This window comes from Aulonocara sp. 'chitande type north' Nkhata Bay, linkage group LG16 (assembly GCF_057382095.1).
Source record: "Aulonocara sp. 'chitande type north' Nkhata Bay isolate Kocher_YH1m ecotype deep benthic linkage group LG16, A_spYH_male_GT1.1, whole genome shotgun sequence".
NCBI classification, from domain to species: Eukaryota; Metazoa; Chordata; class Actinopteri; order Cichliformes; family Cichlidae; genus Aulonocara; species Aulonocara sp. 'chitande type north' Nkhata Bay.
Genome location: NC_141359.1, coordinates 12,263,350 through 12,277,023, shown reverse-complemented (window position 1 = coordinate 12,277,023; position 13,674 = coordinate 12,263,350). Strand labels below are relative to the sequence as shown.

General features: G+C 40.1%; 1 pseudogene; it reads right to left on the bottom strand.

Annotated features, from left to right (window-relative positions):
* Nucleotides 1-4,268: 4,268 nt before the first annotated feature.
* LOC147311102 (trace amine-associated receptor 13c-like) lies at nucleotides 4,269-11,186 on the bottom strand (annotated as a pseudogene).
* Between the last annotated feature and the right edge of the window lie 2,488 nt (nucleotides 11,187-13,674).

Here is a 13,674-nt window from a genome sequence, read left to right as displayed (position 1 = left end):
CTCATACAAATTTCTGGACCGGAGCACATACGTCCTTTAAGAACTCTTGGACTTCATCACAGCCTCTCTCACATCCGCATTACATGTGTAGTTTAAAGGAAACCTGTTACATCCTGTGAGGCTGTGGAAGTGTGTGGGCATGGTGTTGTCCCCCCCCCCCCCCCCCCCCCTTCTTTCTTGCCCCTCCCCGTGTTTCTCTCTGCTGCTCATCTGCCCTCGTTTATCACCAATTACCCTCCAGAGGTGATATAAGCTGGAGGAGAGCAGTGTGGGTGTGTGAGAGGCTTAAACACAAGTGAGTCTCAATTTGATATTAAGTGAACATATTGAGTCTTGGTCCATGGGTTGTAAAACCGCAACATCCTCCATCCGTAGTAAGAGAATGAGTCTGTGGCAATAACCAAAATGTCTCCATATAACCTTTGTGAATAAGAAAATAGTTGGCCAACAAACAAAAAAACCATTGTATAGAGCTAAATATGAAGCATGTCTGTGAGTCGTCTTGATGCATCCTCAATCGTCCAGGTAAGTAAATATCCAAAAGTTGATTCTGTTCATCTGTACGTAGTGTTTTCAGTGGGAGAAACGTTTCATCACTCATCCAAGTGACTTCTTCAGTCTCAGCTGACTGCAGGTTTCCCCAATCTTATCAACAGTACATTTGCATAATGACTGAAACAAGCCCACTGAAGGAACAATGGGCTGTGAGGTCAGTTCCTTCATCATAATTATGTAAATTCTCATGACCATTGATCAACAACCACTGATCAAAGACCACTGATCAAAGACCACTGATCAATTCCCAACAGAATTAGTTTTCCCTACGTCAGGAGCACGCACTGGGCTGCCCAAATCACGGACAAACAGTATCCCACATTCTTGATTTTTAGTTCACAAACACTTCTTACTTCTTGACTAACTTCTCCTGACACTTTGGAGATGTTGGTTCTTTATACAGTAAAGTCACAGTGGGATACTAACAATATCAGGCTGATCCTGTCACGATTTGTTCCCTCTGTCCAAATCACAGCAACAGTATCCCACAGTTGTTTGTTTTTGAACCCATTTTGCACAGAGAGGCATTTTTTGAAAAATGTATTGATAGCAATGTTGAATATTATTACACAGAAAAAAAGCAACTACACCTAAAATAATTACACCATGACGCCTCTGCCTTTCTAAATGGAGGGACAGTAACTGCATGTGTATATGTAAGCGTGTAAAACCTGCAGATAGTAAGATTAACAGTAACAGTATTTTGTCTGTATCCGCCATTGTAGAAATTCTTCTCATGTAAACAGCGTGATGTAAAAAAAAGGCACACACCTTTGACGTTGCGTGACGAACACCCAATTCCTTCTCCACACGTAAACGCAAAAACTGAGTTTTAAAAAATCTCAGTTTTTGGTGATTTGAAACGCCGTTTAGGTGTGAATGAAAGGTCCAAACGCATAGAAAAAGCTGCATTTTCAAAAATACCTGTGTAGGTGGGGACGTTATCTAAAAGAGTTATTAGTTTATTTTATTGCTCCCTGTAATTTATAGCAGTTTACTTTTATTTGTTTAATTGTTTGTTTTACTACCACTGCACTATCAAAAGATGATGATTCCTTTTTGCTGTCTTCCTGCAATGCACTGTTGGGAACAGCAAGCGATGCAGCTGATGAAGGGAAAGGAAGCAAAAGCGGGGATAAACGACAATGGGTCTTTTATTAATCAGCTTAAATTTTCTCAGAACTTCAAACCTTCTTTATATTTTATCTGAACTGAACGTATGTTACTCTCAGTTATTTTTAAACACATTTCTGCAGAACATACCAGAGGCAGCTTGAGCATATAACCCTCCTTGAAGCCTGGACCTCAACTAAAGATGATCCCCCTGTATCAATGAAACCACGGCCCTTTCAGATGCCACTGCCTGCTGATTCAATAGTTTTGCCAGGAGAGCATAGGGCAGAGCCCACGTCCTTGCTGCAGAGTCTGGTGTAGGGCTAGAATATCATCTGTGTTAACTTGATGTCACCTAATGGCCATTGGTTGTCTTTTGTCACAAGCACCTTGTGCTTTCGAGCGCTGTGCTTAGAAAAGGCTGTTTTTATTGTTTCGTGTGTATTTTCTATCAAAACTCTAGTTTTATGTGCCCTGTCAACACAATTAAACTGGCATATAGTTTGCAGTCTACACTTTTAACACAAGTTGAAATGGAGACCACAACCGGGGCTGTTGTGGACTGGCGCTTATCCTCCTCCGGGGAAACAAATCAGGCAATCTCTGGGTTTAGCCAATGTAGCAGAATGAATATTATATTTCAATACTGGCTTGTTGATCCTGCTACTAGCCAATCACATTAGATGGTGCTGCTATAAATAGTAGCTGCCATCTGAGCATCCCTGACTCGCTCACCTGCTACTGTACGCATCCAGGCCACTTGACTTCTCTAGCTGTTACAGAGATCACCTGTGGATGATTTTCAGCCTCCCATCGAATGCTGGTTGTGGCTGCAGAAGCCTCCAATGGGTCACTTTGTTTACAAATTGGGCAATGCTGTGTAATCGAAAGAGTGGGCCTCAGTGGGCGGCTGATAGCTACATTTACAGAACCGTACATGCAATACATAGGAACCTGTTAATGTGCATGCTAATGTTTTTAATTATTTAATTAGAGCAGTCATATGTATGAAAACTTAGATACAATAATGAGAAAAATACATAAACCACAGCACCACAGGGAACTGTGCTGTCCCCTCTTCTCTTCACCCTGTACACCTCTGATTTCTGCTACAACTCTGAATTATGCCACATTCAGAAGTTTGCAGATGACACGGCCATCATGGGGTGTATCTGGGATGATCAGGAAGAGGAGTACAGAAGTCTAGTGAGGAACTTTGTCGCATGGAGTCACACAAACCACCTGCAACTCAACACCTCAAAGACTAAGGAACTGGTTGTGGACTTCAGGAGGTCCAGAGAAGGTCCACTGCCGGTTCAGATAGAGGGGGAGGAGGTGGAGGTGGTCAACACATACAAGTACCTCGGGCTGTGGGTGGACAACAAACTGGACTGGTCATGCAACACAGAGCACCTGTATAAAAAAGGCCAAAGCCGACTGTACTTCCTCAGGAGGCTGAGGTCTTTTAACATCTGCAGGAAGTTCCTGAGGATGTTTTACCAGTCGGTGGTTGCTGGAGTACTTTTCTATGCTGTGGTGTGCTGGGGGAGCAGCACAGCAAAGAGGGAGTCATCCAGACTGGAGAAACTGGTGACAGTGGCAGAGAAAAGGACACTAAAAAAACTGATGGACATTATGGACAATGCCAGGCATCCTCTGCACACGGCCATTAACAACCAGAAGAGTCTGTTCAGTGACAGGTTGCTTCTCCCCAAGACAAGAACTAACAGACTTAAAAACTCCTTTGTCCCACACGCCATCAAACTGTTTAACTCCTCTCTGGAGGGGAGAGGGAGGGGAAACAGGAGGACAAAGGAGGGGGGAACAACTAAGCTGTAGTGCCTCTTCACCTCACTGTACAATACCTTGTGCAATACTTTTTGTAAATAGTCAACAGTGCAATAGACTCAATACTTGAAATGTGCAATTCACTTGTATTTTTATTTTTATTCCTATTTATTCTATTTATCCCCTTCGTATATTTTATTTATATTTGTCTCTGTATTTATATATATGTGTGTGTGTGTGTGTGTGTGTGTGTGTGTGTGTGTGTGTGTGTGTGTGTGTGTATAATATTCTGTAACTCTGTAACTTCTGTCGGTGCTGTGCTTTTTGGAAATCGAATTTCCCAGAGGAACCCACCGAGGGATTAATAAAGTTCTATCTTATCTTATCTTATCTTATCTTATCTTATCTTATCTTATCTAATCTTATCTAATCTTATCTAAAGTACTGAAGCTAATTTATTCTTAAACTTAAATACAAGTAACAAATGACAGTTTTCACATAAAAATTATTTGTAATGTTTCTACCTAAATAAGAAAAAAGTAATCAAATAAATTTAATTTGCAATTTTCTATCTGTCTGTGTTTTGAATAGAACAGAAATAAATACAAATGTGCTAACACTGATTGCACTGAATTTATAGTTAATCCAGTAAATTGGATAAACATTGTAGATAAACAGGATGTTCAGATAAATTTAATTGCATGCATCATGATACAGTAGAAAGCAATTTTACATTTCTAGGGTAGATAATAGATTAATGAAGTTACAGGTTTACTATATTATGGGAGCATGATTTTGTCTAATTAGTCTTATTACAGTATGTTGGCTTCACTAGTTTCATGTTTGAAAATCTGCAGTGTGATGATCAGTTTTACAGCATTTCTAAACCAGGGGTAAAACAGGGCATAGATCAAAGGGTTTAGACAAGAATTAAAGTAAAAGACCATGATCACAAAAAATGTAGATGGATTATTGACCATGTCTTCTACACCAAAAGAAAAGCAGAAGAATGGACAGTAGCATATTAAAAACACAACTACAAGAATTCCAAGAGTCCCAGATGCTTTCAACTCAGATTTGTTTGTGTGATTCAATGAACGCTGCAGTGTGACAGCTGTAACATGAGAGCGCATGGCTCAAGCCTGAGACACAGCCACTACAAACACTCTCATATACAGAATTACGATAACTGGAACTGGAACAAAAAAAAGATAAAACCGTGTCAAAAATCCCTGCAATATCATTAATGATAAACACACACTCTCCATAGCAGGAATTATACCTGCTTTATCAGTACATCCTTCATATAGAGACTGCTGTAGAAAATGGCAAATAACCAACACAGAGAAACACTAAGTTTGACTCTTGCCACAGTAATTCTGGTGGGGTAATGCAGAGGGGGACAAAAAGCCACATAATGGTCAATTGATATTAGAACTATGTTCCCTGTTGAGGCAAAGGCAATGTTGCCAGTCAGCAGTTTTGGGAAGGTTACTTTTAAAATGTATTCCATTACAGATTATAGAATACATGCCCTAAAATGTATTCTGTAACATATTCCGTTATGTTACTCAATGAGAGTAACGTATTCTGAATACTTTGGATTACATTTTACAGCTACATTTATGTATATGGAAGAAATATAGTATCATCAGAATTCAAGTATTTTTAGACATTGAATTTATGACACTGAATTTTTATCCTCCAAATTTCCCTGCAAAAATTCACCTGCAAAAAAGTATTTTTTTTAACAAGTATCCTATTTTCTAAAGCACAGCATGTAAAGGGTAGCTCGGTTAGCAGGATGCTAGCATGTAGCGCTTAGTGAGACACGCCTCAGACGAGTTGAGCAAAGACCCCGTCTGTGTACTTTATACGTGAGCAACGGATTTAAATAAAATTAACGTTTCAAAAGACAAACTTGAAGATAAAAAACAATATAATTACCGGAGAATCGCCAGGGTTCGCCACTTCCATCTTGCTGTTCCTAAATTCAAAACTGCCTCTGCAGTCAGGCAGGGGAGGCGTGGAAATTGAGTTAGTCAAACGTTTTCCTTAGTTCGAGTAGATGATAAAATAAAATAAAAATAAATGGGATTTTAAGTAGGACTAGGCGTTCTGTAATGATCTCTATTTAGGAGAAAAACTTAATCACTCACCTTTAAACAGCTCTCTTTTAGGAGACAAGCTGCTGGCTAACGGTGTCATGTGATCAAACAGAGTAATTTAATTGGCTGAGAGCCGCTGGACTCGATCTAGTGCTGATTGCTCTGGCTTGGGTCATTCAAGTTCATCACTTTTGCAGTTGAATTTTTGCAGGTGAATTTTTGCAGGTGAATTTTTTGCAGGTGAATTTTTGCAGGTGAATTTTTGCAAGTGAATTTTTTGCAGGTGAATTTTTGCAGGTGAATATTTTTGCAGGGAAATTTGGAGGATAAAAATTCAGTGTCATAAATTCAATGTCTAAAAATACTTGAATTCTGATGATACTATATTTCTTCCATATTTATGTACTATTGCTGTGTGATTTATTACTGTTACTGAAGGTCCGCGGCTCCGAACCGTAGTAAAGGGACCTCTGGCTAATTCGGGTCGTGTCAGGCTTGTGGCCGAAAAATAGCTTTACTTTGTTGTCTGGGTCAACTCTGCTTGTGAGAGACAGAGAGAGGTGTTGAAAGGCTGCTCCAACGGAACTTATTGTTTCGGAGGAAAACACAAACAAAGTGTACAGTCGAGTTTTAATAGCTTACTTACAACTTGGCTCATCAGGCACTCTTCTTGGCTGCAGTGGTTATTATTATATTTACATGCTTCCAGCTCCCGTTTCTGCTCATAACAGCTCGTACTTTTCCACTCGCCTTTTTCTCCCTCCCAATGGCGTGTCCAGCGGGGTGGCCTGGGGGGGCACAGGCCACCCCCCCAACCAGACTGGCCACCCCAGGTGCCACCCCAAAGGCAAAACAATAAAATTCAATCAAATATCAAATGTCCGATTATGTTTTCACGGTGACGCTCAGATATCCGAGTGTAAGTGAATGCAGCATCGGCTTCTGCGCTATGTGCATCACGTTAGCAAAGGTAGGAGAGCCAAGCACGAAAGACGTCACTGCAGGAAACAATTTTTCGGTGAAAGAAAATGAGGACAGAATAAATGTCCCGGTAAGTAATATTAAGTTTGTTGAGTTTAGTAAACTTCGGCGAAATTAGAATACCAAGGAAAAAATAACACTTAAAGAATTATTGCAGCCGTGGAATATTTCAGACAGTATGCTACAGAGGGGAGCTAACATAAGAGTTATGAGTTATAAGATGTAATCTAAGTCGTAACATTGCTGTATGGAGCTGCAGATTTGGTTGCAGGTTAACATAGCTGGACTGGCCATCGGGCTTATTTGACTTATTTTTTATTTATTTTTGTAAGGGCATGAACAATGAGAGGTGGTGGATTGGCCAGATGCAGGTCGATGTGTAGAAATAACTCCGTTGTTTGGTGGTGGCTATGGCGGGGCTTCCACAGAGGCAGCAGGTGGATGAGGGAAGGGGAGGCAGGAGGAGAGCCCCGAGGCAGCCGCCAGTCCGAGTGTCAGGTGAACTGAACTTCAGGTAAGAAGTTATGACCTGCAGTCTATCTGGGTCAGATATGAACTAAGTTTAGGTGGAGTTTATTTTCGTTGTGCTGACTTTTTACTGTCAGTTGCAATAACTCATACTGCGTTCTAGCCAGCTTGGAGTTTTTATACAGCTGTTCGGTTGCTATGATGTTACTGATAGTGAACTTTATTTTATTCATAAGGTTAGTTAGTAGAGTTGCCAACGGCTCCTTAAAAAAATGGAATGGTCCCTCAATCAGAGAAAATATTACACGTTTCGTATTGAGCTGAGAAGAGACGCAGTTTGTCCCGAACTTCAGCTAGAATGGAAAAAGACACAAAGCTGGATTTATTCTGTCTTTACGCTGCACAGCTGCCTCTTCTCTCATCCTCCCTCTCCTGTTGCTACTTCAATCATGAAACTGATCGATGATCAGCTGATCGGCTTTTCTCTCTTGTTTGTTTATCGCCCACTTTGCGCCAGAAAGACGAAACCAGCAGATGTCGCGCTAAACAACAGCAGCACGTTTAAGCTTGATCGGCTGTTGTTAGAATTTATTTAATATTAATTTCTAGTATCAGCTGATGTTTGCTGGAGCCACAGCTGTAAAGCTGCTGGTCATGATGTCGGTTTGGATATCTGGTGAGAGGGAAACGTGAAGACCACCCACCAGGATCCTTTTTTATGTAGCTGACAGCTGGTAACTGTGCAGGGGCGGGTCTAGCAAAGTTTTGCCAGGGGGCCAGGTAGGGCATTAACAGGGAAAGGGGGCACAAAGAAATACTTTTCTTTCCTATTCTCATTTAAAATATCTAGCTTTTATTAAATAATTATCTAAATCTTACAACCAAAGTTTTTATCTGGCGTAAAATGTATAGAAATCATACATATACCAAAAAGACTGTACATCACTGTCACAACAGGGTTTGTTTTCATTCAAAGGCTTTATGGCTTTAATACCTGGTGGGTCGGTCTGTAGTCAAAATGCCCGATTTTCTGTCCCAGTCCAGCCCTGCAGGTTATACTGGCAGTGTCACCATGCCAGCTGAATGTATTTCATCATCAGCCAGTGTTGTTCTTTATCAATATTACCAAAGTTTACCATAAGGCAGCATAGAAAGTATTTACTTGCTTTCAGGTTTTATTCAAATGTTAGTCTTTTCAGTTGTTTCTCCACTTTTTTCCTGTTTCAAAATCAAACACCAGTTTGTGAGAAGATTATCTTCTTTTTTTAACAGGCAGAGAAAGTTTTGCATTGGAATGGCTAATTTGTCAATTGTTTGCTACAAATGTTCGTATTTTAATATTCAAAAATGTTTTTGCCCAAAACATATGTGCAGTATATGTCAGTAAAAATACTATGCAAATATTGCTGTCCTTGAATGCTGAGTAAACACTGACAAAGCACTGATTGTATCTCATGTACTTTATCAACGCAGTATCTAAAAACTTTGCACCGTAGTGGTTAAAATCTCATTCTAATAAGAGTTAAAAGTGCATTTGGTTATTAGGTTTATAGGATTATTGAATTATGGTTAAGGGTTGGTAGAATTTTTTTTTAAAACATTATCTGCCAATTAAATCTGCCACCCTTCTCCAAATCTGTGCCCCTACCTGGCCCCCCCAACAAAAATTTTCTAGACACGCCACTGCTCCCTCCTCGCGCTCACAGACACATAACGAGTATGGCAGTCTATTCTCCCTGCAGCACGGACTACACTGCCCATGATGCTACATTCTGCCTATCCAGTTGTTCAGTGATGACGCGACGAATCCTACTTCCGGGCCTAAAGTAGTCTGCGTTTAATATGGCTTTTGTGTTGTTAACATGTTTAATGTTATGTATTTTCTTCTATTTGATCTCAAAAAGCTTCTAAAACAGTCAGTGATCACTGTTGACCTCCCTCGGCTTTTATTACCACAAATCTAAGCTCAGTTTTTAAAACCTTATGATGTAACTACAGCCCAGCCCATGCAGCAGTATATGAATGACTAACCTCGTATTGTGGATGGATTATCTCAGTTGTTCTCCTGGCTGAAGTTTGGTCCTTTTACAGCATCCTGCCATGCCATTACATTTGTTCCTGACCACTGAGAACACTCACGTTAACTTTTATCGAGTAGGAAAAAAAGTTAGCTTGTTTATATTATGCTAACATAGCTGTGTCGCTAGCGGTCACGTAGCACATCATTATATACCAGCTAGCCAAACTTCAGTAACCCTACAAACGTCACTGCTGTTTAGTTTTCTGTCTTCATTTATGTTGGAAGTGATAGCAGAGCTGTACGTTTTAATTTGTTTCCAAAACCCCGCAGTCAGGACATGCTATATTGTATTTAGATAGAAGCTAGCGAGCTAACTCCCTGCTAACTTCTAACTCCGTTAAATGTCATAAATTCTGTTTTCATGGATGCCTGGATGTGTAAAGCGCTTTGGGATTCTTAGGGACTAGTAAAAGTGCTATACAAATACAGGCCATTTACCATTTACCATTCTAGTATCAGCTGATGTTTGTTGGAGCCACAGCTGTAAAGTTGCTGCTCATGATATCCGTTTGGATATGTGGCAAACATGAAGGTGAAACCAGGAGATGTCCTTACTGAGAGACAATTAACACCAGGATCCTTTTCTTGGTAGGTGAAAGCTGGTAACTGTGCAGGGGCGGATCTAGCAAAATTTTGCCAGGGGGCCAGGTTGGGCATTAATAAGAAAAGGAGGGCACAAAAAATACGTTTCTTTCTTATTCTCATTTAAAATGTCTAGCTTTTAACAAATAATTATCCATATCTTACAACCAAAATTTTTATCTGATGTCAAATGTATAGAAATCTATTATTGTACATAGTAATTTTTTTGGAGGATCCCAAAATAATTTCTTCAGAAGTAAGAACTGTATATGATGGCAGTGTTTTTCCACATTTTCTAGAAACTTCAATTAAGTTTTATTCTTTCTCATCTGTCTATCTCCTTTCACTTTTTAAAGGTTGCCATGTTAGAAAAAATATGTTGCCCTGCCATGCTGTTTATTGATGTGGTAAATGAATAGTTTATGAAAATATCACTAAATCTGTCATTTATTATTTTTAATATTCAGTAATGATCATGTCTCACCTCTAGTCTTCTCTGGCTTAATTTTAGGTTTCCACCATGTGTAGTTCAGGAGGTTAACTCGACCAACTCTTTGGGTTTCGGCTACTGTTTAGAATACCAGAATAGGGAGGATGGTGTAGGTTTAAGTTTATTAGATTGATACATATGTACCAACAAGACAGTGCACATCACTGTCACAACGACATTTGTTTTTATTCAAAGGCTTTATGGTTTTTGCTGGTGGGCCGGTCTCTAGTCAAAATGCCCGGGCTGATTTTTTGTCCCAGTCCAGCCCTGCCTGCCACAATATGAAACAGGAAAGTACCGCCGTATAATCCATTTATTTCAACAAAGTAACTGTATTCTAAATACCACCTTTTTAAACGGTACCTCTAACGGAATACAGTTACTCATATTTTGTATTTTAAATACGTAATGGCGGTACATGTATTCCGTTACTCCCCAACACTGCCAGTCAGATACCAATAAACAGAACACATAGGATCACCAAGTACCCAGCAGGCCATGTTCCTAAAGATTTCAAATGGCATCAGCAAGAGACCCACAAGAAAGTCTGAGACAGCCAGAGAGAGGAGGAGGATGTTGGTAGGTGTGTGAAGCTTCCTGCAGAGAGACAAAAATATATATATTCAACAATAATCATTTCAATATATCCTTACTGATATCATTTTAAAGGAGGTCTTTTACATTAGTAAAAGACCTCCTTTAAAAAGACATGATTCTTTCTAGCCACATGAAACATTACAGTCATTGCTAAAGTACATCAAGTATGTGCCACATTCATTACACTTATCAATCAATCACTGTGTTTCTAAACTTTAAAATCCATTTCATTTAAAATATTAACTTTGTGCCTGAAGTGAGAGACTGAGATGATGACCAGAAGGTTTAGAGCAGCAGTGATCAGAGAGACACATGACAGCACAATGTTCAGGAGCACAGCTTTGGACCAGTGAGGTGCCGGCTTCCTGCAGGAAGTGTTGAGGAGTTTTGGAAAACAGAGCTCGACTCCTTTCTGTATCTCCATCATAAGACAACTGTAACTGCTGCAGCTCTCTGATCAAAGCTTTCCCTTATAGAGCTCTCCTTATCTCTACCACCAACCCCACCTCTACCTCCACCTCCCCATCCTTCCATTTCTGCTCTTTTTCTCTACACAAACTGCTGAGGTTTCACTTTTTTAAACTCCCCATCTCACATGCAATTTACAGTGCTATCTTTTAAACCCATCTATCCATCCATCCATAAGAAGCCCAGACCTCCCTCTCCCCAGCCACCTCCTCCAGCTTGTCCAGGGGAACACCAAGGTGTTCCCAGGCCAGCCAAGAGATATAATCTCTCCAGCGTGTCCTGAGTCTGCCCCGGGGTCTCCTCCCTTGTGGGACATGCCCGGAACACCTCACTCAGGAGGCGCACAGGAGGCATCCTTGTCAGATGCTTGAACCACCTCAACTGGCCCTTTCGATGTGGAGGAGCAGCGGCTCTACTCTGAGCCCCTCCCAGATGGCAAGCCGTCCTATCCCATCTCTAAGGGAGAGTCCAGCTACCCATGGTGCTGATCCTTGTTCCCGCTGCTTCACACTCTGCTGCGAACCGTTCCAGTGCAAGCTCAAGGCCACCACCTGATGAGGCAAACAGAACCACATTGTTAGGTTAATTTTTATAATAGTTGTCATTGTTGTATTTAAATTCAACTGGTGGGGGAGGCTGTTACATCTTGCAGGAGCTCCAGGAACTCACTCTGCAGTTTTTAGATCTTGCCACAGATTCTCGATTGGATTTGGATCTGGACTTTGACTGGGCCATTCTAACACATGGATGTGTTTTGTTTTAAACCATTCCATTGTTGCCCTGGCTTTATGTTTAGGGTCATTGTCCTGCTGGAAGGTGAACCTCCGCCCCAGTCTCAAGTCTTTTGCAGACTCCAAGAGGTTTTCTTCCAAGATTGCCCTGTATTTGGCTCCATCCATCTTCCCTTTTTTTTTCTTCTTCTTCTTTTTTTTCCCGTTCTTTTTGGATGTTTCTCATGATGAGCGGAATGAGGTGCCCTTTGCACTGAGAAAATATAGCATTTCATGATTGTCTTCCTGCTGAACACTCATGCAGATTCTTTTCACTGGATATTTTGCATTACTGAAGAGATATGGTGGACAATTTGAAAATGTACAAAAAGTTTGCATTTATTTAAAGGAAAATGAAGACAGTTAAAATGTTGTGAAAAGCATGTAATGTCAATAAGATTTATTTTTTCTGGTTCAGAGGTCTGTTGCAATTCCAACAAAAAAGAATTTTATGTACATAAAAGCTCAAAGAAGATGCACCTAAAGATTTCCTCATTTTATTTAGCGTCTCTTAAACATTGTAAATGCTCCAACCTTATATTCCTGAACTTCAGTCATGTTCAGTCAAGTCAAGTGAAGAGGTCAAGTGGTTTCCACACTCTTCACAAAAAATGTTTGTTTTTTTTAATCAGGGAATAATAATAATAATAATAATAATAACAATATTAAGATAGATAATAAATTAATAATAATTCCACTATAATCATTCTTCCTCTAATATGATATAAGAGAACCTGTATCTCATTTAGATGATGATTGTATAACATAATATTAGATCCAGACTTGATGGCATTTCAATGTTTTGCTATATGAAAATGCAACTGAGAAGGATATTAAAATTCACATTTGTCCTTCCTGACACAGTGGCAAATGTGTTTTTCACAGTCTCTGTTTAGATTGCAGTGTATCAACCAACAGTTGCTATTTAACATTAGTTGCTAAATGTTTGTGAAAATGGCAGATACATCGTTTATCCATATTTCTGTATATTTGTTTCAACTGCAGTTGGTAGTGGAAGGCTAGAGTTCTTTTATTTGTTGTAACACTAAAATGTTCCATTAATACAAACTTCAATTTCAGTGCCAAATGCATGCTGTTTCCAGAATTTAAAAAGAACTCTATGAATAATACCACACACTACATAGCAGTTTGTAAATGATGGGCCTGAATGACCCAATCACCGATCAGAGCCTTAATGTGGGCTGGGTTCACTCATAACCAGCTCAGAACTGCAGCCAAGGAAAAACAATTAGAGAAAAGCCTCTCTTCCCCTGTGGGTATATTGCTAGCGGAGAGAGATAAGTTTTGTAATAGATTTTTGTCCGTGTAAAATGAGATGCTGACCTCTAGGTCCAAGACATTCAAAGACATCCCAACAGTGGTACAGCACACTCCCACTGGGGCTAAAGGATATTCATGCAGGACATCATTCTCGCACTTGATGTGAGTCATACCTCCATCCATCTTCCCATCAACTCTGACCAGCTTCCCTGTCCCTGCTGAAGAGAAGCACCCCCAGAGGATGATGCTGCCACCACCATATTTGACAGTGGGGATGGTGTTTTCAGAGTGATGTGCAGTGTTAGTTTTCCACTACACATGCTTGAACAGTGCTCCGTGGGATGTTCAAGGCTTGGGAAAACTTTTTGTAGCCTAAGCCTGCTTTAAATATCT